This window comes from Lepisosteus platostomus, chromosome 2, assembly GCF_059453375.1.
Source record: "Lepisosteus platostomus isolate fLepPlt1 chromosome 2, fLepPlt1.hap1, whole genome shotgun sequence".
Lineage (NCBI taxonomy): Eukaryota > Metazoa > Chordata > Actinopteri > Semionotiformes > Lepisosteidae > Lepisosteus > Lepisosteus platostomus.
The window spans coordinates 78,928,999-78,955,112 of NC_142612.1; the positions used below are offsets into that span (position 1 = coordinate 78,928,999).

The 26,114-nt window shown below is 52.9% G+C and overlaps 1 long non-coding RNA gene across 1 annotated transcript in view; it reads left to right on the plus strand.

The window, feature by feature from the left end:
- Positions 1-26,114, plus strand: part of LOC148677360 (uncharacterized) — a 38,469-nt gene that overhangs the window by 11,761 nt on the left and 594 nt on the right. Inside the window, exon 4 of the long non-coding RNA XR_015930693.1 lies at positions 16,635-25,994. This is a non-coding gene — a long non-coding RNA (uncharacterized LOC148677360). The remainder of the gene's footprint in view (positions 1-16,634; positions 25,995-26,114) is intronic.

A 26,114-nucleotide genomic window follows, 5' to 3' on the forward strand; every position in this document is an offset into this window, starting at 1 on the left:
CCCTCCACACCACCCCAGGGCTGGGGAAAGGCCACGCCGGCGCAGGGGGGGGTCGCTCCGGGCCCTCCGGCACTGAGCTGTCAGAACCCTGGCAGGCGGGGAGGATGAAGGGCGTGCTTCCGCGTTCAGTCCCGTCAAGCCTCTCCTTTGAAGAAAAGTGGTACAGTTACCCTCCTGGTGCGCGTCTTCTTTTTCTGACACGCTTTCGCGGCGGCGGGCTGGTGTGACCGTGCGGTTCCCGCGATCCCGAGTCGCGCGCCTCTTGAGCGGGACGGCGGCTCTGCCGTGTGCGAGGTGGTCGAACGTGTCGAATCGTGGAGGGGCCGGGCGGGAGGGCTCTTCCCTGCCCTTTCTCCGGGGGCGGGCTGCGCACGACGCCCAGCAGACGAGCAGTCCCGCCTGGGAGTAGCTGACCCAGATTCGCGGAGGCGGCTCGCAGGCCGTTCCGCAAAAAACAAACTCTCACGTTCGGGGGGCTGCCTTTCACCAGTGCTCCCCCCCCCAGCTCAGCTCCACTGCGCTGCTCCGCTCGGGAGAGGAACACCTAGCTGTGCCTGACCCACTTTCAGCCCAATTCCACAGCTCTGTCTGGACCCGCAGGCCCTCCATGGGGAACTTCTCAAAACCTGCTCGAGTGCCGTAATGGTCTGACACAGATCCCTGACAGGGGTACACAGGACACAAGCTCACTGAACACAGCTGAAAGGCAGTAATAACTCTTCCATTTGGATAAAAAGTTCCAAATTGAAGACACCCATTTAATTGACAGTGAAAATGTTTTTTGCTCAATCGGTTTTGAAAGGCAGATGATACGCCTCTGATTTTGTACCTCCTTAAAGTGTTTGCAGGTTCCAGCGTCCTATTTACAGACAAGCGGAGAAACAAAGAGTGTCAGAAAGGAAAGGAACACCCAAAGCCTTTTGTAAGAGTCTTGGGTCTTTTTTTGTTCTAAACTGCAGTCTTTGAAAAGCAGATCAGTTACTGTACTTCCGCCATGTGCATGAGAGCAACAGGCGGAGCTCCCACTGCCAGCAGGGAGAAGCAGAGACAGAGAGACACTTCCTGCTGCACCGAGGGAAATACTCTGGGATTAGACAGTCATCCCAAAAATAACAAATCTAATCTACTGGAGAAGGGGGAGGAAACTCAATTGAGCTGTAGCCCAGTATGTCATCTGCTGTCACAGCTAGAGGAACAGAATGCCTCTTACAATAATAATAGTGATAATAATAATTATAATGTGACTCTCCTAAATGTTTAAACATGTTGAGCAAATTGATATCCCTTCAGCAACACTTGAGTGCATCGGTCCTGCCTTACAGATCTGTGAATTTTACGAGGCCTATGTCTGCTTGCCAGTAGTCGTCTGCTCAATTTAAGGTCGCTGGTGAGCAAGCTGCAGCAGACAGTAAGAAGTCAACACGTCCAGCTCTCGCGCATCGGCCAGGCCCTGAACACGTCAGTCGCCCCAGGTCGAGGCGCGCGAGCCGGCCCTGCTCCGAGCCCCGCCCCCGAACGTCACCGTTCACACCTCTGCGCTGGAGAAGTTCAGAGGCTACAAGTGCAGTTTCAATCCAAGCTTTAGTTTGAAAAAAACTGGAGGACGGTGACCCGTTTTACAGCCTTAAAGAAAAGTATAGCGTTTTTTTTGTCTCCTCTCTCTTTGCGCAGGCTCCGCAGGAATAAAACATTAGTTAGAAGTGGAGAGTTACGAAAGTGGTGAAAGTCCGAGATTAACCGAACGGTTAAGTCAATGAGCCAAAGAACTACTCATAACCCCCAAATTGTAAGTGCTTTTTCCATTATATACCCGAGCGGCTGGTATAATTAGAGGCACATTCCTTGTTCCCTGGCACTGCTTTGGTGAGAGGAGTAAAAATCCAGACACCCTTGGTTAAACAAATATTTATTACACTGACAAGACACACTACGCTACACACAACAATCTGAAATCGAAGAGACACTTCTCAGTCACCTAAAGTTGTAACGCACAGTAATTTTAGAGGACAACTGAAAACAGAGATACCCATCAAACTAGCTTGGGAGACATTCTAAAAATGACAGAGATCATCTTTGTTTGCAGAGAAGAGGGTTGAAGGTACTGTAGCAGGTGACCGTCGTGCTGCAGTGAAGCACTCTGCGGTAGAAACCGCTTCCTCCTCCGCTGGTGTTTGGCCCTGGAGAAGAGAGCTGCTGCTGTTTCCTCTCTTAGCTCCGAGTTAAAGTAACCACCACAACGCACCTTCTGTCCAGTCTGACAACCGAAAGCAAAGGCTTCGTGCACACACTAGCACACACTTTGTTCTCATTTTTAAAAACCGAAAGAAAACATGAGATAATCTGCTGCTCTTTGCATGTCCCTCATTGAGACCTTTCACCCCCCACCCCCAACTGAAATGCAGAAACGCTTCAACGCTTCCTGAAATCTTTGCAGATCGTCGGATTGTCTTGTTTTCCGCTGGGCGTTCGCGGCTACACGTCTTTTCACTGGCCCAAACAGCTGTCTAAGCCTAATAAAAATGATTTCGGCGCAGAAATTCAAAACAGTTCTGGTGGAGAGGATATGAAAGCGGATCTCCGTGCGCAGCTGCTGACTGAGGGAGGGACTGGTGGGCAGCCCCCGCAGCGAGGAACCCGGCAATCTGTGAGCGCTGGGTGTACACATTCGCCCCGCAGGACTGCTGTGGATTCTGGAAGGATTACTGCTGATCCGTATTAGCAGCTACAACTCGGCTACAAATCCCCTGGATACGTGTCATATTTATTGATTTCTTCTGAGGGCCACCTAACAGCCGCAGAACACACGACCCGCGTGCCGACGCACAGCGAGTCAGAACCGGGGGCCGAGCCGGAGCGGTTCTCCTGGTGTCGGCCCAGACTAAGGGGGGGGTTCGGAGGGGACCTCAGGACCATGCAACTTCCGTCTCGTCCAGACTGGCGGCCGTGTCCTCCCCGCCACACGCCGAGACAGATGCTGGGGTGTCCAGCCAGGTCGGAAGCCCGGGGAACGTCGGAGTGACCAGAGAAATGATCCGTGAGGGGATTTGTACAATGCTCAGTTCAGGACGCAGTTTGCTCTTGCGGGTCTAGAAATATTGATGCCATTATTTCCAGTTGCTAAGAAAAACAGATCTTTTCAGACACAGGCACACGCATTTGCATTTCTACACAGGTGAGGCCGTCGCCTGGGCTCTATTTTTATTTAGTGTTGACTTCTCCGCCAAAATGAAACTCGACACGGGCTGAAAGACCCGATATAAATAGCTGGCGAAATTTTAGATGGTAAAAAAAGACACCGTTTTGGTTTTAAAAACGAAGTCCTGTGCATCTTCTCAACCCGTTTCTCCGACTGGTCCTCACAGATACAGTGGCAATAACCACATACACACACACACCCCATCTGCTGTGAGAGTATTTTTCAAAAATTAAAAAAAAAACCCAAGATTAAAACAACAGATAAAGAGAAGGGATGAGCACCTGTCAGGGTGTCTTCATATTTTCAGTTCAATTCTGACAGCAAGGAAGAAAATGTAAAGGCTGTTCTGTGATTCCTGCTGCTGGCAGACGCACTACGACAAACACGAGAACAGGCCTCTCCCTTTCCTGTGTGAGGTATCAGGCCTCTCCTGGTGTCCTGGGACACACATGCAGGTGATCACCTCACTGTCCGTTCAGTAATAAAGCCCATTTCCTGGTGCATGCTCTCCGGTCTGGGCGTCAGGGACTGGGACAAGCACAAGCCCTGGCCTGCACGGGGCACCTGGCCTCTTCCCCTTCAGCCCTCTTCCCCTTCAGCGCTGAGCAAGGCCACGCCGAGCGCTGTGAGCAGAACCGGGCCCAACCAGGAAAGCAACAGTAACAGAGGGGGGAGGGCGGCTTGGAGTCAACAGGGTACAGAAGCGTCTGAGTTTAGGGAACCACAGACATCACTGAAAGTTGTAAGGATGCTGTGTGGAAGCACATTTAAATCTGAGGACAGGAGGTGCTTCTTTACACAAAGGGTGGTGGGAGTGTGGAACAAAGTACTTTATGACAATGTTGAAGCTCATATGCTGGATTCTTTCAAGAACCAGCTGGATAAAATTCATGGATCAATAAGCTACTAACTAGCAAAATAGCCTCACATTTGTCACCTTTCTTATAGTCTTACAAAAGCTCTTTTGATTGAAATTTTTTTTTTTCAGAAAACACTTGCTATCGGCAAAAAAATAAGTAAATGTGAGATATTAACAATGTGCAGAATTTTAACCCTCTGCAGAAAACATCCTAACAAAACAAAGAGCAGCTTTCAGAGGCCTAATTCCTTGAGATGTTTTATTCTCCAAATCTGAATTCTTTAAAATACCCCAAATGTCACAGCTAACTAATGAAAACCCGAGTAAGGGCTGGAGTAAATTTGATTTCTTTAGATCGCAGGACTGTCTTTGAATATTAATCTTCCCACAGAAGATTGAGTCACGTGCTTCCCACAGACAAGGGCAGCGCTCAGCAGAATGATACTGTACCGCTGCAGGGAGGTTTGAAGATTAGTAGCAGATCTCACCTGGTGAAACACATGTGCTTCCGCGTTTGGGGTAGTGTGGTAAGGTAGCTTCTGCTAAGTTGCACTCTCTCTCTTCAGACATTTTAACACATTTACCTGGAACAGTGCAAAATTAAACTGCAGGTTCAGAAGGACAATTGGCTTAGCTGGGCAGCTGGTTCTTCTTCTATAGGTCATTGTGTATTATGGATTAAGCTGAGACTCGAGTTGCTCACCTGTCCCACCCTAAGAATAGGACAGTGTGCCGCCCCCCTCCTAACAGGCTGTCAGGCTGGCCGGTGAGATTCCCCTAATTCCTCGGCACCAAGGAGACGACAATGTCATTTCCTTTGGGGAAGATTATGAGTTAAGATCTTTAACAGGAACAAAAAGGCTCAAAACCTTCCGCCAGCAGGGCTGGCCACAAAGTGGGCTTGCTCTCCCTGTTGGCTGGCCTCTCGTCTCGCGTGAGCTGACCCGCGAGTGAGACTCACTCCCCGCCCGTCCTCTGAAACAGGTCTGGAGAGGCAGAAAGAGCTGCGGCTGTCTCCCTCATCGCTCTGCTTCACGGGTCTGAGGCCGACATGCACACTCGCCAAGCCACATGGAAACAACCCAGGACACAGGGGCATCCCATTTCAGTTCCGTCAACAGGGGGCACTGCGAGCTCTACATGCCTTTGACAAACCTCTCCAGGCCATATCCAAAACCAGATATCTGATATCTGGAACGGTGGAAGCTGATTTCAGCTCATCAACTAGCGGCATAAACGTTGGGCCCTGTGTTTGAGATGGCCAGGAGGACCTGTCAGGGTGGTCCGGCCTGTGCGCGCAGCGACAGAGGCTGCTGGGTGAGGCCTCTGCACCGCAGTGCTCCTGCTCCCAGTATGGAGGAGCTCTGGCTGCGACTGTGGGCCCTTTCCTGCCTTTAACCAGCCTGACACAGCTGCGCCCTCAGAGTCGAGGCACCACACACAGCGACGGCACAGCTCCATTGATGAAAACACAGAGAGAAAAAAACGTAAATGCTGCTTTCTATCTGTCATCAGACACCCTACTTCCATATCAACGTACAGAACAGCAGCCTCAGAGCAACACAGAAGCTCAACAAATTATGCAGAAAGACAACCTTACAATAACAGTGAATAGCTGGCAGAGGGCTCAGGTCGCTGCGAGGATTACACAGTTTCACACTGTTTACATTGCTGAAAAGACCCATTGTAGGCCTGTGTAAGCAGGGGCCTAGCACTGTGTTCTGTGACAGGACCTGTGCTCGGGCAGCGCAGTCCGGCCTCAAGCCCCGCTCGATATTTTTCACTCGCGTCGTCTCTGTGTGGGCAGGAAGTGACTAAAGCCCCTCGACACAGACGGTCGACAATGTTCGTCCTCAGCGGCTGGCGAGAGGAAGGGAGCTCAGGGCTGCTGCTGTGCGGAGAGGGGTCGCCTATAAACCTGCGGTAACCTGTCCCGATCGCTGTCCACATCCCAGCTGGAGAGTCCGGTCCGACCTCTGGACAAAACTGGCGAGGACCAGCCTGGCCTTAAAAACGAAAACAGTGACCATCTGAGGACAATTTAAAGAGCATCACGAGGACAGGAATACTGACAGGACGGCGATGACTTCAAACAGGAGAGACCGAGAGAGAACACGGCAACTCTCCCAAGGAAATGAAAAGATCATCATCCGAGGAATGTCAGCAGCCCTCTCCTGTCGGAATAAAGACTCCCCCATCCCCACAGCCCCTCAGCACACGTACATGTAATTGGTTACGCTAGAGTGGAGCGGCACGGTTTGAGATAATGGATTACAGCGAGACACTGCCGCGTCAGAACCTGACGCCCACCTCTTACTGTTTCTGTCCCTGCTGACACTCTTCTACCTGAACATCACTACCGTTACACCAGCGACTCCAAGCGCCGCGCAGAGACGCGTCGTGACTCTTTCCCCAGACGCGTGTTCTAGGAGGGGGAGTGACACACAGATCCGGCCTGATGCTGGTTAATGTACTGTGAATGGCATTGCATTATGTCAGTCAGAAAACTGGGTTATCCCACCAGAACAGGGAAATAGCGTGAATCATCTTGGCATGAGGCCTGCCCGTAATTATTTCAGAGGCGGCTAAAATGTGCCGTTCAGTTGGCTACGTTACACAAGAGCGATTATTAAAGAGCGTTTTTAAGTGCTCGCTGACCTGCACACTTCAGAATGACACACAGCAGACTCTTCCCCAAAAATCAAAAATACATATTAATATCAGCACAACCCACTTGCAATACTGTATAAATATCAGTAATCCAGGACCCCGGTGCTATGTACTGAGCGCTGACTGAAAGCCATTGTATTTGTTTGATGATAACAGACGAGAGAAGAATGAGATCATTTTTACTCTGAGACACTGACAAGCTTGACCCACTTTGCCCAGCGATCACTGAATAAACTGCAGCCCTGGACGACTGAGGAGTCCTGTAGGGTTTTATTATTTATTATTATTTATTTATTTCCAAGAAAATAATACTCCTTGCTTTTCAATAATGGCACAGCACATGCTACCGGCTGTTATTCAGCAAAGCGGGTAGTCTGTAACAACAGCTTACAGCTTTGACTTCTGCACACTTGGAGAACTTCTCATTTCAAGAACGGAAAGTAAGTGACCGACCCCGGGCTGGGGAAACTCTTGCGACTGCATGTGTAACAGCTGAAGCCTCAGAGCCTTCATTTCCATCTGAGCTCTCAGGAAACACACAATTCCTCCTTTGCTCCTATTAGGAAGGGTTCGCAGGCCTCTGGAATTTGCCGTTTTAACCCTTTCCTTGGGGCAGAGCAGTGGCTCTGGGGCTCAGGATCTGCGCCTGTGGCTGGAAGGCTGCCGGTTCAAATCCTGCTGCCGGCAGAGGAATCCTACTCCGTTGGGCCCCTGAGCAAGGCCCCTAACCCCAACTGTTCCAGGGGTGCTGTATAAATGGCTGACCCTGTGCTCTGACCCCCAGCTTCTCTCCCTGTCTGTGTGTCTCATGGAGAGCAAGCTGGACAAAAAAAGACAAATTCCCAATGCAAGAAATTGTATCTGGCCAATAAAGTGATCTTATCTCTTTCCAGAGATACAGGTCATCTGCACAGGAAAGAGGGAGATGAAGGATTTCCACCCCCATGGTACACACCAGCTGTGAGAAACTGCCCACGTCTGCCACAGACCTGGCCAAACAAAAAGAAAGTGCACCTAACAACCTATAGAGAATAACAAGAATGTCTGACACTTACATAGCGCTTTACAGGTCATGGGGATCCCCTCCACCACCAGTGTCCACCCCTACACACCAGCTCTCAGTGGGGAGGAGAGCAGAGTGATGAAGCCAGTTCAGAGATGGGGGTTATTAGGAGGCCATGACTGGTAAAGGCCAATAAGAAATTTGGCCAGGATGCCAGGGTAACACCCCTACTCTTTTTGAGAATCACCCCAGGATTTTTAATGACCACAGAGAGTCAGGACCTCACCTTTAAGTCTCATCCGAAGGACGGCACCTGTTTACAGTCTCGTGTCCCCGTCACTATACTGGGGCATTAGGACCGATAGACCACAGAGTGGCCCCACTAACACCTCTTCCACCAGCAGCCTCACCTCTCCCAGGAGTCTCCCATCCAGGTACTGGCCAGGCTCCCCCTGCTGGGCTCCAGTGGGCTGTGAGCTGGGTGAGAGCGCCCCCTGCTGGGCTCCAGGGGGCTGTGAGCTGGGTGAGAGCGCCCCCTGCTGGGCTCCAGCGGGCTGGGAGCTGGGTGAGAGCGCCCCCTGCTGGGCTCCAGCGGGCTGGGAGCTGGGTGAGAGCGCCCCCTGCTGGGCTCCAGCGGGCTGTGAGCTGGGTGAGAGCGCCCTCTGCTGGGCTCCAGTGGGCTGTGAGCTGGGTGAGAGCGCCCCCTGCTGGGCTCCAGTGGGCTGTGAGCTGGGTGAGAGCACCCCCTGCTGGGCTCCAGTGGGCTGTGAGCTGAGGGACAGCGCCCCCTGCTGGGCTCCAGCGGGGGCTGCCGGCTGTGGGCTGCAGGGTGACAGAGCTGCTGGTAGCCCAGCACTCTCCCTCCACACTACTGGGGTCCCGCTCAAGTGTTGCTGCCTCATGTTCTGTGGCGGCAGCCCCGAGCTCACGGGAGAGCAGACCTGTCCTGCCACCTCCTCCAGCTCCTCCCTCGTGACCTCCTGATGATACACAAAAAATAAAAACACCAACCTCTATTGTCCGTGGCTTTTTCTTCCTTTTTTTTTTTCCTGCCAATCGGATGGATACCCAGGCCTGCTGCATGTGCCAGAACACTGTCATTCTGTAACAGTGGCCAGAGGAAAACAGGCCATCTGCAGCGTTGCTCAGTATCAGCTGCGTGAGGGCTGACAGAGCACTATTTATCATTTCTGTCAAATTAAATAAGCGGAGCCAGGGCAGCCTGGTGGCGTGGTGATTAGCACAGTGGACCCTGAGCTCAGGGGTCAAGGGTTCGATGCCACTCTGGGGACCTTCCCTGTGGAGCTGGTTCATGCATGGTGATGTCATCGCCCTCCCTGCGCGTAGCAGGGACCTCAGCTGCCTGGGCTGGGGGGGGTCTCCTTTAGCTCACCTGGCTGGTTCCTTGGTGCGTTACACCTGAGACCTGGGTTCACGCCCAGGTGTTGCAGCGTGGAGCAGCGAGGGTACGAGCTGTGTGTGTGTCTCTTCCAGAGTGAGGTTCTGCTGGGCTCCAGGCCAGCTCAGACCTTACTAGGACTAAGCATCTTCCTGATACTGGGTGAATCTCACTAATGAAGATGATGAGGGCCCTGGGAGAAACAAACAAGTCTTTAAAATGCTCTCATGTTCCCAACACAAAATACGCATGCCGCATAAATCTCCTTAACTCAGACATTTTCACTACAAATGCTGTTTTCAAGCTTGCCCAAGCACCATTTTCAACACGAACCAAAAAAAAAACAATCAAGAAACGACAGAAATTCTAATTCTGCAAAGAAACGCACAAAGCCCGAGTAAGCACAAAGATTCGCCGGCCGGTTTTGCAGGGTGCTGTCGGTCGGCAGAATTGTCTACGGCTCACAGATTGATTTTGCAGTTTCGCTTGGGTCGTAAACGGTGCACGCCGGGAGCTATTGAGGGTCTGCCTACACATAAATCTCCGGGTCCCTTTAACCTTGCAGACATCACATTGAGGAAGGGTTCTGTTGAGCTACGGGATTACAAGAGCGAAAGGCAGGAGGTCAAAAGGTCAGAGGTGAAAAGGTGAACGGGAACGGGGAGCGATGTGCTCACTGATGCCGTCCTTCACGGTTTCGGATTCAGCAACATCCTATCGAAGTGCTATCGTATTGTTTTTCTCCTTGGTGTGATTAGCTCTGCAAGGAACAGTTTAAAACATGAATGCACAGGAAGATATCACATTTGCCTGCAGGTTTAGGAAGTGAGAGTCTGTAGGGCAGTTCCTCTCTCTCTCTCTGACGCTTCTGAGGCAGGTGTTTTCAAAAACAAAAGCGCAAAAGGTGCCGTCCGTGTCACTTCCTAGCATCGATAATGACAAAGCAGAGACGCGCTCAGTGAACCGACCGAAAGAGGCCATTCATTCCCAGCGCTCTATCGCCCTCTAGCGACAAGACTGCTCTCATGGCAGAGCGCCTGATACCGGGGCGGCTCCGGAGTTCAGATCAGATCAGACCCACGACCTGCTTCCCTCGGACACGGGAGGAGATGACAAATATTTGTCGCAGAAAGTCCTCTGTCACCTATGTATATCGTATACGCCTAGCATATCAGCGAGCATATCTCACACAGGGACTTAAAAAAAATACAAAGATTCCACATCCCAAACATAACGAATTAGAAAGTCAATTTTAAAAAATCAAACGATTAAACGTTTTTTTATAACAAAATAGGATATCCTGTTTCCTTCGCCTCTGCTGTTTAAGAATTTAAACAAAAAAAGGGGGAAACTCCACTATACTTTGGATGACCCAGCTACTGAGATCAAGTTTTTTTTTTTAAAGATAGGTGGGCTGTGTCGCCAAAACATCAGCCGGGATTAAACAGCTCCCCACAGGAGGGCTGGCTACTGACTCAATGCATCGGGCCAGGGGTGGTCTGTGTGTGTGGGTCAGTGTCGCACAGGAGGGCTGCGGAGTCCGAGCTGCAGCTTAGTAACGGGACAGAGAACACCCGAACCGGCTCAGGCATCAGCAGTCCTGCCAGTCCCAGGCCCAGGTGAAACACGGGCTTCAGGGGCCTTCCTGAAAGGTTAGGAAACACAGGTGAGGAAATCAGTGCACATAGGAAATTGAGCTGCACACAATTTTTTTTTAAAAAAAAAAAGATTGAGAAATGCTAGCTTGACCACATGAGACTGTCTGCGAGAGGCCCAGCCTGGCTGTGTGCTTTATTACTGCTGCTCGATCATCGATATCTCTGCTCTCGTGGTCTCAAACCTCCCTGCTCCTGCTCGCTCCACACTCAGTCTCCAGGACTGGGCTCGCTGAGTCGCTGTCCCGGTCTTTCGGATCTCTATGCTTCTATGAGGATGACTATATTAACAAAATATAATTTCAGGTTTACAATTTTGCACACACTCACTTTAGTGCGCACCAGTTTTTGTCACTGGGGGGAAAAAATTGGCACAACTCAGGTGAGCTGGTTTCCATCGGAACCGGAATTTAAAAAGTTCTGGCTGGAGGGCTGTGACGCAGGCAGGAGAATCTGCAGCGCAGGACTGTAGAACTGCAACGGACCCACACCAGAGAGGAGCCAGCGGCGAGATTTCGGGGGCGCAGTCAAACCAGAACACGAACAGCGATCCGCCGTCCCCGCACGCCCTCGGCTGGGGTTCGAGGAGCCAGCAGTCAGAGGAACGATGAGAGACCCTTCCCTGCCCGGTGCCACAGCCCCTCTCCCCTTCCCTCGCCGGACCTCCAGACATCATCCCCCCCAAACACACAGGTCCAAAAGCGCTGGCCGGGGCTGGCGACTGCAGGGGCTCGAGCTGGGTAACACTGGGCACACAGAGGAGCAGGCACAAACACAGCAAGACCGGCCCACTGACGCCGGCGCTGCTCCCCGGAGAGCGCCTCCACGACGTCCGAACGGGGCTCAGGCCCGGGACAGGTCTGGGACGACTGGACGGCTCAATCTTCCCTCTAGGGCTGCTGGGTCATCTCCTGTAATTCCTAAACAGCTTTAGCAGCAGTAATTCGCTGTGACAGTAATGATCTCCTTGGACCGCTCTCCTGGTGCTGATTTAAAGCAGGGGTGTTGAAGCCTGGTCCCGGAGTCTCCAGTCACCCTGTTACTGACATTTTAGAAACTCTTGAACACTTTACATCTATTTAAGGAAGGGAACTGAAAGGACATTCGGATGCGGTTGAACTAACCGCCTGCTCCATCGATCGGGGTTTAAATGGTCCAGGTCTGTCGGAGCTGCCAGCTGCCTGATGGGACCCCCCCGATTTAAAGAGCCGCCGGACTTGAAGAACCGGAGCCGAGTTTGAGTCTGCAAATACCTCCGGTACTCTGCCGTTCTTTCAAAGTTTGAATCTCCAGGATCAGAAAACTACAAGGCATTTTCAACAACATTTTTTTTTTGTAAAAACAACTTAAAAAACAATCTTCGTAGTCTTATCAGCTCTAAAGGTCGTTGCTGTGACAAACCCCAGGACACACGCTTGAGCTGAGCTCGCAGGCTGGTGGGGCTGTCTATTGTAAGGCTGGACCTGGAAATGGGCTGTAACAGGTCCATCCTGTTCGTCTGCGCCCAGCAGCTCCAGGGCTACGTGAGGCCCCAAAATCACACTAACAGGTTCTGCTGATCCGGCCACAGTATCGCTCCTGCGCCGAGCACAGCCCCAAGAGGGCCAAACTGAATCAGTTGCTTTTGTAAGTAATTAGACAGGTGTGTCTGTATAATTATCCCCCTGGGCAGACGCTCGGCTCACGTGACAGGGCTTGTCGAAGCCGACCTCGCGCCAGAGGGGCAAGCGTCACGCTGGGGGGGGGGCAAAACCACACCCCCTACTCGGGGAGGAAGAATGATGGAAAGAGAGGATGGTGCAGAAACCTGCTTTGCCACCCTTCCCGGGACTGAAATCTGAACCCCAGCCCCACCAGGGGCCAGGTCTTGCCTGACTGGGGCAGAAGGAAGTGGGGCTCAGCTCAGGACAGCGGGCGGGGGGCGGAGAGCGTAGCGATGTGTGCATCAGCGCAGGTCCTTCCCGCGGCGCACTCCTTCCACCAGGGGGCGCTGCGCTGGCCCCGCGGATCCGCTACCCAGGAGGCCCTGCAGGTCAGGGCGAAGGGGTCATGAAGGGGTCAGGGCGCAGGGTCATGAAGGGGTCAGGGTGCAGGGTCAAGAAGGAGGAGTCGGGTCGCAGGGTCAAGAAGGAGGATCAGGGCGCAGGGTCATGAAGGGGTCAGGGTGCAGGGTCATGAAGGGGTCAGGGTGCAGGGTCAAGAAGGAGGAGTCGGGTCGCAGGGTCAAGAAGGAGGATCAGGGCGCAGGGTCATGAAGGGGTCAGGGTGCAGGGTCATGAAGGGGTCAAGGCGCAGGGTCATGAAGGGGTCAGTGTGCAGGGTCATGAAGGGGTCAGGATCAGGGTGCAGGGTCATGAAGGGGTCAGGGTGCAGGGTCAAGAAGGAGGAGTCGGGTCGCAGGGTCAAGAAGGAGGATCAGGGCGCAGGGTCATGAAGCGGTCAGGTGCAGGGTCATGAAGGGGTCAGGGTGCAGGGTCATGAAGGGGTCAAGGCGCAGGGTCATGAAAGGGTCAGTGTGCAGGGTCATGAAGGGGTCAGGATCAGGGTGCAGGGTCATGAAGGGGTCAGGGTGCAGGGTCAAGAAGGAGGAGTCGGGTCGCAGGGTCAAGAAGGAGGATCAGGGCGCAGGGTCACGAAGGGGTCAGGTGCAGGGTCATGAAGGGGTCAGGGTGCAGGGTCATGAAGGAGGTGTCGGGGAGCAGGGTTATGAAGGAGGTGTCGGGGAGCAGGGTCAAGAAGGAAGATTAGGGTGCAGGGTCATGAAGGAGGAGTCGGGGCACAGGTCAAGAAGGAGGATCAGGGTGCAGGGTCATGAAGGGGTCAGTATGCAGGGTCATGGAGGAGGTGTCGGGGAGCAGGGTCAAGAAGGAAGATCAGGGTGCAGGGTCATGAAGGAGGTGTCGGGGCGCAGGGTCATGAAGGAGGTGTCGGGCCGAGGGGTCATGAAGGGGTCGGGGCGCAGGGTTGAGAAGGAGGAGTCGGGGCACAGGGTTGGCAAGAGTCGGGGCGCAGGTCGAAGCAGGAGCTCCCTTTGGCTCGGCTGTGCCTCAGCGCACCCCTTGGCACGAGGACGTCCCCCCCACGGTCGTCTCCTGTCGGGCGGGAGCGGCTCTCCGCCTTGCTGTCCCGGGACGCCCTCACTCGCCCAATCAACCAATATCGACAAGTCAACGCCACACGGGCGAAGCCCTTCTGCGTCAGCGGGGATATATACATACCTTTAGCGAAAGGGGGTTGTTTTATTAATTGTAAAAACGACAAACGAGTATAATAATATTTGGATTTTCAGAGCGTAATAGGGACTGTGGTTGAATTCCCAGTTTACTGCCGCCGACCAATTACCGGAGCGTTCGCCGGCGACCGGCCGGCCCGCCAGTAACGACACAAATAATCCCAGTTCGCTGCCGAAGGGGTACTCCAGGGAGACGGGGCTTGAACGGCTTCTCGCCGGCGAGAAACAGGATGTCAGACAGCCACCCGTCGCTATGGTTGTGTGTTATTAATGCTGAGATATCCCGGACCTTTGCGGTCTGACCATGTCTGATCGTGCGCGTCCTGAGCTCGCCTCGCCACAGCTTTTACCGCAGCAGGGAAACACGAGCGTCATGTGGAGGTCGACTCCTGGGGATTTTCAAACGACCAAAAACACACCAATACATTTCAGCCATGTACTCCGCCAACAGCAAGGGATAATTAGTCATTATTATCCCGAAACAGCCCGTCGTCAAAGGCGGGGGGTCTTGGAGCGATATTAATTTATTGCAGGGTGACTTACTGCCATCTTCTGGCCGCAGCTGCGCACTGCAGAGGCTAAATGTTTCAAGAGAGTGATCAGAGGGATCATCCCCGACAAACAGCACCAGAGAGCAAGCAGAACTTCGTTGGGAGGGGGTGGACTGCTAAAGAGACCACACGCACACACAATTTGCGCACAGAGCAAATCACGGGAGACTCTTTTGGTTCGATGGTGGGAATTATTTCGCCGGAAAATGAGCTCGGGTGCTTAACGGGTTAGTGGCAGGGAAACAGTGCTTTTCGCGTCAGGCTGCGACACGAACCCCACCCCAAAAAAGCCGGAACCCCCCCAGGGATAAAGACCCGGCGTCCAGAAACACATCCTTGTTTTTTTTCCTTTTTCGTAGGCGGGTGCGAACGAGCCTCACTACCGTCCTAAACTGTCCCTGGAGAACCCCCACATACAGTACAGTCCAAGGGAGCTGTAGGCTGCTCTGTGCGGCGATCTCGTCATACTTTTTCAGCGAACCGGCGCTGTTAAAAAGAGGCTCGCCTCTTCAAAAAAATAAAAAAGTTCGCCTCAGGGATTCTCTCCAATACCTTACATTTACAGCCAAAGAGAGACGGGTCGAGTTAAGAGACAGGAGTGCGACTCGGAAGGCTGCCGAGCGTGTCGCTCCCTCTAGCGGCCGCAGAGCAGAATGCAGAGGAAGGCAGAAGGCGGACAGTTTCGTGGTGTCGCGTTTTTCGTCGAGCCCACCAGTCGCACGGCCTGGGATTAATTCGCTTTATCCCGTGGCTTTCCAACACGCCCCTTCGGCGTTTGAGCCGCAGCCTGTATCCTAAAAATAACGCGAGCCTGCGAAGAGGGGTACAGACAGAGCCTCGGCGAACCCGCTACCCACGGTTTTAAAGCAGAAACGTCCCCGCCTTGTGGAGTGAGCCGTTTCATCTTACACACCTTTTTACACATGTTTTTGTTCTGCAAAAGTAATTTAAAACAAAAAAACAAACACTTCCACGTCAGAAAAATTCAACACCAAGCAGCCCGGCACGATTGGTAAAGGATTCACCGGCGTCTCCTGTCCAGCAGCTAAATCTCCCGTTTTAACGGTGTTTAATTATCGCTCCGATTACTGGCGGAGCTGAAAGATGCAGCCGCCCTGCTGAAGTGACGGACAGCCTGAAAGACTTGTAACGACATTGTTTTTCGGCTTGGAAATGTCCGGCCAGATGAACACCGAGCAGGAGACGAGACGGCAGCCTTCGATCGGGGGTTTCGTTTTCACGTATCAGTGTTACTCTGTCGAGAGCGAAAGGAGATGAAGGGTTAGCTTCTGGGATCGGGGGATAAATTACGAGTGTGTTGGTTTTTTTTTTCCTAATTTAACTGAAACGACCGACAAACACAACTGAGTTGGAAAAACCCAGACGCAGGTCCCCAGCCCTGGTACCGGGGAGGGGGGTCAGTGTATCTACGGGCCTTCAGCCCAGCTAGGCTCGTAATAAACGAGCCGAAACAAGCTCGTTTTCTGGCTTAATGACACTCGTCAGACACAGCGCCCCCTCCAGGCGCAGGACTGGACACGCAGTCTTGAGCACAGGGGTGACCCCCCCACCCCACCCCACCCGCACAGCCGCCGGGAGCACCCTCCTGGCCGGTCCGGGCCGGAAGATGTGTCCGACACAGTCCCACACCCGGAGACGCGGAGTCGTAAAGCACAGAAAAGACCCTGGGTTTGAAAACTCGTCGGCCCGTGACCCGTGACCCGTGACGCGTGATGATGATATTCCCCCCCACGGCCGCGTCCTCGAACCCGAAAAACGGCGATGCCACAGCCGGGCCACCGGCTCCTGGGGGGGCTGGGAGGTGCCGGCCCCGCCCGGGGAAGCTGACCCTTTTAAGGGCAATAACGCTTCCCTCCTCCTTCTCCTCCTCCGCACAAACACAAAGCGCATCGATAAGTTCTGATGATTTCCCCACCCACCCAAATAAAAGCGATCGATTATTTGTGATTATGAGTGTCAAGACGTTGCGCTTCAGCAGTGATGCGTGACACAGCTTGTCAAAGGATATTGTTCCATAAGAGAAACTCCCTTTTTTTCTTGACCTGCAGGCAAAGAGTCAAAGAAGGCAAAGGTCTTGCGACGCCAGTCCATCACAGGGCGCCCACGGATGGGACGCCATTCCCAGCCTCCCAGAAGCCGATGGACCCACCGGCGTGTCTCTGGGCTGTGGGAGGAAACGCACGTGAACACGGGGGGGGACATGCGAACTCCACACAGACCGCCCCCCGGGTCTGGGGGTGATCCCAGGGCCCCAGCCCTGCGCACGCCCCTTTAACGTCCTGTATAGGAATAGAAAGACCAGAAACAAATACCAGGTCCTACGGCAACCGGAAGTGCCCGATCTCTGCCTTCCACAACACGCTGCGGAAGACGGCTGACATCTCTGAGCAGCGGTTCCGAGTGACAGGTCAGGCGGACTCATACAGCGGCCCGTCGGCAAAGCTACCTTACGCTGCGAGGGAACAAGTTCACTTCGAGGTTCAGGGGCGTCGCACCCGAAGAAGGCTCCCCAGCCGAAACGTTGCGTTTCTTTCCTCCTCTTTCCGGCGCAGGGGGAAAGCTTCACCTGTGCCAGCCCGTGTCTCCCGAGCCTGCCCTCTGCCTGGGACAGGGCGGAGCGGAGCGCTCCGGTGAAGCCCCGCTCTGAGGAGGCGCTGTGCCCTCGCTGTGCCCTCGGCGGGTCCGGCTCTCTCAGAGCACAGCGTGAGCGGCTCCTGGGCGCAGCCGGGCTGGGTTATCGGGTCCCCTGGGGGAGATTAAGGGGCTCAGCTGCGCGGGCCACGTGTCACCTTTCAGCAAACCGGTTTTATTTTTGGTGGTATTTTGTGTTTATGTCTGCAAGGGGGTTCCAGCGCCCCCGACAGCGTGTGTGTGTGTGTTTTAAAATAAACTGTATTGGAACAGTGAGACCGGGCGAAAAGATGCGACTATATCATCCGAGTAATCATTTCAGTCACGGTATATGGTGTCCTTTCCCACTGCCCGACAGGCCTCCCTCTGCGGGCACAGCCCACCGACAGGCCGGCAGGGGAAGATCTCTGGACCCCACGGGCGCAAGGGCCGGTGTATACAAGATCCTCACACCTGAAGAAGGCTCCACGTGTCGTGTTTTCTCTCTTCCTTTTTTTCAGCAGGGCATAAACCTATTACTTGCTCCTTTGCAGCCTACGCATGCTGACGCAGCTGCCCACCTGAACTACTATAAGATTTATGCTGATACGCGATTGTTGAACAGTAAAAAAAAATACATAAGCCAAACCACAAGCGCACGACATTTGAATATGGCCGCTAGAACCGTCTCTCCTTCCTTCTCTGGCTGCTCCAACTTCATAAACAGCAGCCCGTGTACAAAATGCCGTCAACGCATACAGGCAGCCGGAGACATCCGCAGTTCTACATATACAGTACGTATCCGCCAAGGCCAAACGTGTTTACGTGCTCACACGCGTGGGCACGTCGCGCCACCTGCTCGGGGCGCGCGTGATCGGGTCTAATAATCAGCTCCTCGCGGTCAAAGGCGTCGGGTTTCACCCCACCCGCCGAGTGGGGCCGAACTCGCCCACAGGGGTCAGGCCTGGAGCTCGGGGGGGGGGGGGGAGGACACCCCCCACAGCACGGGAAACACGGCCTAGCGCCCGGGGGGGGGCGCTAGTCGCCCGTCAGGCGAGGGGCTCCGTGTCCGCCCCCCCGTCTCCACGACCCCCCCCCCCCAGTCCCGCCCCAACCGCACGGCTGCGCGATTTCGAAACTCGTCGTTGCAGGGGGGGTGGCCGGTTGATAGTGAGTCGTTTAAAAGAAACGGGAAATAAAAATTTCAGGGGCTGTAACCTCAGGCTTTTGAAGTGCGTTCAGCCTCGCTCATGGGCTACGCGAGGGGGGGGGGTCTAGACCGAACACGGAGGAAGAAACATCTGATCTGCAGACTCGCCCGCTTCGTTGTGTGTCGTGCGGGGGGGGCGCGTCACGCCGCCGCCCGCCCGTGAGGGGGACCCGACCTCGTTCGTGCAGTGTTCTTCCCGTCGCGACCGAGGGCTTCGGTTTCGTCACTAACGGCGATACAGCGCCGATAAGGGGGCGGACTGTGAATATCTGGCTGCTGACCCCTCTGCTCTTCTTAATACCACCTTCCACGGCCTCCTCTATTGTTATTGTTGTATTGCTGTAATTATAATTGTGTCCTATCTTGTGAAATCTTCTTATTTATTGTTGTAGTCTTCTTATTTATTGTTATTGTCATCCTGTAAAGCGCTTTGAGAAGCCACCTTTAAAGGCGCTATATAAAATAAAGTTTATTATTATTATATTATTATTATTATTATAATTATAATTATTATAATAACCTCAACACCCTTTCACGAGTTAGCAGTCTTGCAAACTCTTAGGCAAGGGTCCGGTCTCCAGCAGCTGTCGCGCCTGGTCTACCTGTCCAGCGCCGCTGGCCGGCGGACCCACACGGACCCACAGGGGCGGGCGGGGTGCCCCGGGGGCCCCGCTGGTGGAGCACCGCGGTACATCCGCACACGAGCGCGTCTCAAAGACGAGACCCCCCCCCCCCCCCCCCGCAGGCAGGTCACGTGCACGGCGCGCGGAGGAGGGAGACGAGTCCGCAGGGAGAGAGCGCGCGTGAGTTCGTCTCTATACCCGACACCCACCGCCGCGTCAGTGCTGGAGAGAAAACGGCACTTGTAAGTCACGCGTGGGCTGTCTCTATCCGGGTCAGAAATACGCGATGCAATAACAGGAAGTATGAATATAAAACGACGAGCAACGAAACGTCTAAAAACCCGATTATATCAAAGTACCAGCGCCAGCATACTACAGAACAAAGCTCTAAGCCCACGTATCGCGAAACCCACCCCCACAACCCACCCAAAACACACGCTGCCCGGATGTGCAATACACTCCTTTTAAATCTCATCAACGACCTGTTTAAGAAAAAAAAAATTAACATCGCTCCCGTGCTGCTCGATTGGGACACGGCTCTCCTTCCGGACAAACAACTGCGACATATCAAATGTTTATTTAAAAAAAAAAACCCAACAATAAACGTGGAAAAAGAAAATGGCCTCTAGCTCGGGCAATCTGAAGCGGCCCCGCGCGACACGCGAACAAAGGCGCCGCATTGCTCCTCCATGCCACGAGCGCGGCGGCGCGCGCACGCGCTGCGCCGCGAAATGGCGGAGCGAGGAGGAGGAGGAGGAGGAGACTCGCCTCGAGCGCAGCGGGCTCGCGCCTGCGCGCTGGGGCGGCGCCCCCTCCCCCCCCCCCGCCGGCAGGGCTGCAGCCAAGATGCGGAGCCGGAGTCCCGGGCGCGGAGCTGGAGGCTGCGGGGCGCCAGGCTGCCTTTCTGTCTGCCGCCCGAGCGGTTCCCGCATAGTTTTCTTGAGAGTCCGTTTTTTCTTAGTCAATGCAAGATGCAGGTACCCCCCCCACCAGCCTGAAGCCAGTACTGCTTCGTGGCATCTTTAATAATAATTGAATTAACCAGAATATACCAAGCAGCGCAGCAGCAAGAGGGACAACATGTCACAGAGACGTCTGCTCAGACAAGGGCTGCGGACCTGAGACAGCGGGGCCCGGCTGTGTCCTGAGCAGAGACAAATTAGACCCGTTTTGTGAGCTGAACAACTCGATAGATCCTTTGAGGGAGGGGTTAGCAGAAAGCACAGTTCGTCCTTACAGACCTGAAGCTAGAGAGAACTGCAGTTCTGTCATTTGAACTAGGATGCGAATGAGAAACTTAGGGCTGAAGTCGCCTACATTTTCTGCATGGAAAAGACAACAATTCATGTAAATGCCCCCTCATAATATTTTCTTAGGCTAATTTTAGATTACATTTAGTTTATAGCGAAATAAATATACCTTGATGGAGGTAAGTCCTTCAGTGTTCAAAGGGCAGTCCTTCAGTTACTCATATCGTTGCCTGAGGGTGGGTCAGGGTGAGAGGCAGTCATTTCACAAACCTCTGTGGACATGAAAAAGAGCCCTGAAGATTCCTGGCGAGGCAACACCTCTAAACCCCCGAAGAGAAAACAGCAGCAGCAGCAGCAGGGAGATTAAGCGCTGTGCACAGATTCACACCCTGCGCGGGATCAGGGTGCGAGGGAGCCGGTCTGGACTGATGTCGCCCCTGACACAGAGGTGGAGCGCTGATGTTATCTCTGTGTGCAGGACGTCGAGCTGCAGAGAAGAGTTCGTTGCTCGTGCGATACCGGAGGATAGGATTATATTAGAATTCGTGATCGATAGTGCTTGCAGGAGGAGGAGGGGGGGAGGCTGACCGCTGGCGAGACCCCAGCTGGGGTGAGAGGATTGAGACGTGCCCTCTGTGTGCATGAGGACAGCGAGAGCATATTCCCCAGTGTTTCTGTCTCAGCCTGCCTTATCACTGTTCCTGCGTCACATATATAAGATCACTTTATCACCCCTATACCATTTCTTGTATCAGGAATCTGTCTTTTCACAGACCCCAGCTTGCTCTCCATGAGACGCACAGATAGGGAGAGAAGCTGGGGGTCAGAGTGCAGGGTCAGCCATTTATACAGCGCCCCTGGAGCAGTTGGGGTTAAGGGCCTTGCTCAGGGGCCCAACGGAGTAGGATTCCTCTGCCGGCCGCGGGATTCGAACCGACAACCTTCCAGCCACAGGGGCAGATCCTGAGCCCCAGAGGCACCACTCCGCCCTGCATGCATGCAGCTGTGTATGGACCAGGGGGTATTTACATCTCTTAAAAGCACTCAGGGCAAAGGAGCATTATTTTCTCATGCGCTTTGTTTTTATGAAGCTTCAGACATGGTGGCTATTTTTTAAACGTTGATTTTTTTTTTTAATTCTGGCATCCAGGTGTCCTGTACATTGTAGAGATTATGTGTACGTGTGCGGATGTATAACAACAACCCTGCAACAATAAATGCCTGTGCCATTGTTGATTCCTGGCTGCAGTTTAATCTGTGATCTGTTTTTCCAGACTTCCTGGTTAACTAGATTTTCCTACGTTTTTTTCAAGTTTGTCTTTCCTCTCGGCCTGCTAAGACCAAAGCTCAGACCTGGAGAACCTACGAGGCTCTGAGAATAACAAGTAAGTCACCGATCATGCGAGAGGGTTCCATTGCACAGGAAGTCCAGTTTGAATCCCCGGCCCCCGCGTGGGACATAACACACAAACCACAGACACTTCTGTCAGCAGCACACCGAACAGCTTCCTCCAATGAGCTCATCGGTCCCTGCTACACTGGGAAAGATCAGAGCTCTGGCTTGCCAGCAAGTCTGCTAGCACAGGCATGTAGGCCTGTGTGCTTGTTGCTGAAGCTGCAGAAGAGCTCTAGGCTCGGACTCGGTCGGACCAGAGGTGGTCTTTAACTGCTGGACTGGATTTGAAAGGTGCAGCGCTTACATCACTCAGGCAGGGCTGTGGAGGATGGTTGTGAGAAAGATGCTCCTTTAACTGTCTGAGAGTTGGCTGAGAACTTGTGTCCACATGCTGTTGTCGCTGCTTTAGCATTTTACAGAGCTGGCAGTAAGGGAGAGCAGTCCGAAAGCTGAGTGAGATAATCTGACCCGCCGTGTGGCATTTCAACTGTCCTTCAGGATCTTGCTCCTTCCCATCTGCTGACTGGTGTTGGCAGGATGAGGAAGAAGGAGCACGCCCGTCTCGAAGGCCGCCAGCAGGGGGCGTGATCACCGACCCAGCTCGGTGAGGAGCCCAGGGGTACAGGCTTCACGCATGCACAGGAAAAGAAGTTAAAAAAAAACCATATATAAAACAAACCCTGACCTCCACATCACATCTCTGCTAAAAATAACCGCCGGGAGGCGTGAACATGTTTCAGCCACTCGCTGCCAGTCTTTCTTTCTTCTTTCTTTCTCTCTTTCTTTTGCAGGCGGTAAGGAGGGTCTGAGAGGGCCTGGGCAGGGGAACAAGGTTTTTTTTGTGCCCTCCCCAGGAGGTTCTCTTGGCTTTCAGCATGTTTAGCGACAGCGAGCCTGGAAACTCCCACCAGCCCCTCCTCCGGCGGCTGCTGCTCTCTCTATACCATACAAGGGCCGGGCGCGCGAGGAGACGGTGTCAGGAGGTGTGTGGGAGGACAGGGCAGCAGGACGTGACGCTGGGAGGCAGGGCTTGCTCAGGGCTTGTCATCTCTGGGCAGCTTTGGGTGGGTCGCTGTGGGGTTTTCTGGAAGGTATTTACATGCATACTTGTCAGTTTTACTGCTACAGTTCCAGCCTCTGACAGAGTGAGCTAAATGCCACAGCGCTGAAGGGGAACAATTCATTTAAAGCACATTAAAAAAACACGCACACAGTTGTATTTCCTGTTTGCTGAGCTTTTACATCTGTGTGAACTGTGTGACAGCAGGGAAGCGTTTGAGAAAGACCTTGCACAGGCTTTGGAGAAATATCAGGTACACTGTTCTGTCTTCTCAGCAGAAAGGACTTGCTTGTTCGAGTGGAAAGGAACAATGCTCAATTGAACACGATGAACAGAGCATGTGGGTGACACAAGCGATGTAACTGTTCCCTTCGTGGGTGTCAGTTTGAAACCCCAAAGGTTGAGGGAAAAAGAGCTTTACTCCCTCTTCCTCGTCTTCAAGTGTGCAGCTGCATTACTGCGCAGTCAGGTGGATATCCTGGACACGTGTTTACTGACTCTGCAGTGTGAGACTAGACAGCCGCTGTAAGAGGAGATCAGGTCAGAGCTAATTAAATACAAGGATTATGTCTTGGATATCAGGTGGAGTGTATAACATATCCGTGTTCCCAAGAAAACGATATTCAAAAGGCTCACCCTAACCACACCACTGGGGCCTCCATGGAATGGAAACAGAATCATTGAACTAGGCAGGGGCAAACAGTGGAAGAACTACAGCAGTGTCTGCACCAGCAGTGTCTGTACCAGCAGTGTCTGCACCAGTAGTTTCTGCACCAGCAGTGTCCATGCCAGCAGTGTCTGCACCAGTACTTTCTGCACCAGCAGTGTCCCTGCCAGCAGTGTCTGCACCAGTACTTCCTGCACCAGCAGTGTCTGTGCCAGCAGTGTCTGCACCAGTACTTTCTGCACCAGCAGTGTCTGTGCCAGCAGTGTCTGCACCAGTACTTTCTGCACCAGCAGTGTCCCTGCCAGCAGTGTCTGCACCAGTAGTGTCCGTGCCAGCAGTGTCTGCACCAGTACTTTCTGCACCAGCAGTGTCCGTGCCAGCAGTGTCTGCACCAGTAGTTCCTGTCTCAGCAGTGTCAGTGGTAGTCACATCTTTTCCCTAGAAAGGACACTACATTTTAAGTTAAAAAAGCCTAGGAAACAGAATCTGATTGGTCAATGTAGTACTTTGTGTTAGGCAATGAGGTAACAGTATGTTCCCACACGTGGAAGCACTTCTTACTCGTTAATTCTTGCACAAGTGTGTAATTACTGTGAGGCCTAGAATAGCTGGGCACAAAATTACATTCAACAAGAATAATGAATCCTCTAGGAGCTGCTGTCCAAATATTGCACAATGTTAGTGGAAATTTGTGTTAATTAAAATAATAAGGACAATAAAAATGACATAACAGAAATGGTGTCTTAGCACTCTCATAACACTCTTTTAATGAGGCAGCATAAATTCAGACACTTCAATTATAGTTTCAGACAAAGATGGTAATGAGGAGAACTTATTAAAAGAGGTTGCAGGCGCCCTTCTGTCCTTTTCTCCACTCTCGATAAAACACTTTGACCAGATACCGTCTGTTTTTCCTGCCTGTGATGACCACTGCAGCGCGGTCATGCAGTTCTTTCAGGAGAAAATGCATCACGTTCATACCCAGCAGCTGACCTCAGCTCCTGCAGTCATGACAACTGCAGCCACTCCCGCTTCCCCCTTTCCCAGCTTCTCCTATCCCTGCTGCTGCTTGTGTGACCGAGCTGGCAGGCAAGCTGAGACCTGCTGCCTGGAGACGTGTCCCGGTCCCTGTTCCTGCCCCCCTGCTCAAATCTAGCTTCTCTGCTCTTCGCTCTTTTACGATTAACCTCATCGGCCTGAGCCTTGTGCCCGGAGGACCAGAGTCCTCAGCTGTCACCCCTGGTCTGGACCCTCAAGCAGTTCCCAACCACCACCCTGTTTCCAATCTGCCTTTTCTTACACAAATTCTGGAGCAGGCTGTTGATGTTTAATTATAATCTCATCATAGTGAGCTCTCTGAGTGTTTCCTATTGGCTTCACCTCCACAGACACAGCACCGAAACTGATAGGACTGTATGCTAGAACTCGCTTACAGATCCAGCTTTTCCTGCTGTTCTGTGTGGTTCATGTGTTACGGTAGTGAAGCCTTTTCATTCCTTCTCTTATTATCATAATTGTTATGTCTTCTTAAGAGCTGGGCCAGAAGGAGCTGCTGTCTTAATAAACTCACTGGTTCTTTGATGTTTTTCCACATCTGTCAGTACTGCTGTGCCACCCTGCCCTCCAGAAAAGATTTGAATCAGGTGAAAACTGTATCCTGTTCAGGAAACTGTAAAGGTTCAGCTTGCGGGGTCCTGGAAGGAGTTAGCGCCTTTCAAAAAAAAGTTACAGTAATTCATTTTTTTTCTATTTTCTTTCCTAAGCGAAACCAGGCAAGCAAGTGAAAAGATGAACATGAACATCAACAGTTTTGTCAGTTAGGCTGATGTGGAATTCAGTCTGTGTAATTGACCTGTGTTGCCTTGGGCTACAACACTGATACTTTAAGGAATGCACTGTACTGCAGGAACAAAACCCGGTTATTAGGAAAATGACTTCAAGTATGTTAACCTTTCTGCGCTGTATTCGTTACCCCCAGTCTGAAAAGTAATAGCTGATCTCATATACACACTCAGATTAGCTAAAACATTTTTTATAGTGCTCTTCCTTTGTTACAGGGGTAGTGACCTGATGCACGGACCGTCTCACTAATCCTAGACGGGATTTGTGAACATTTCTGTCAGCCATACTCAAACACTTGCCAGAGCAGGGAATGGGGTTATGACACCTGAAATTTTATTGTTTTTTTTTTTTACCATACTGGCACTTTTTATAAACAGAGCAAAGAGCTGAAATTCATCCCTGGTTCAGTTCCCCCAAACCCTTTCCATTGTCCTGACGCAGGGAGTCTCCCCGGTCCCATCCCGCCCTACTCGGGAGGAAGCTGGTGCTCCGCCTGCGAACGGGAGCAGACCGAGCCCCGACAGGTGCCAGACTCACCTGGGCACTCGTGCAGCTGGCTGCCTGTCAGGCCGCTGAGAGGGGACAGCCGGGCTCGATCCAGCGGACCTCGTCTCCCCCTGTGACTCCGTCCTTGTCCAGCAGCCATCTCACCCTGCAGCTCCCAGCTGGCAGCCCACTGGAGCTCAGCAGTGTGAGCCTGGTCAGTATCTGGGTGGGAGACCTACTGGGAAAGGGCAGCTGCTGGAAGAGGTAAGTGGACCACTAGGGGGCGCTCACCGTGCGGTCTATGTGGGTCCTAATGCCCCAGTATAGTGACGGGGACACTAGACTGTAAAAAGGCGCCATCCTTAGGATGAGACATAAAACCGA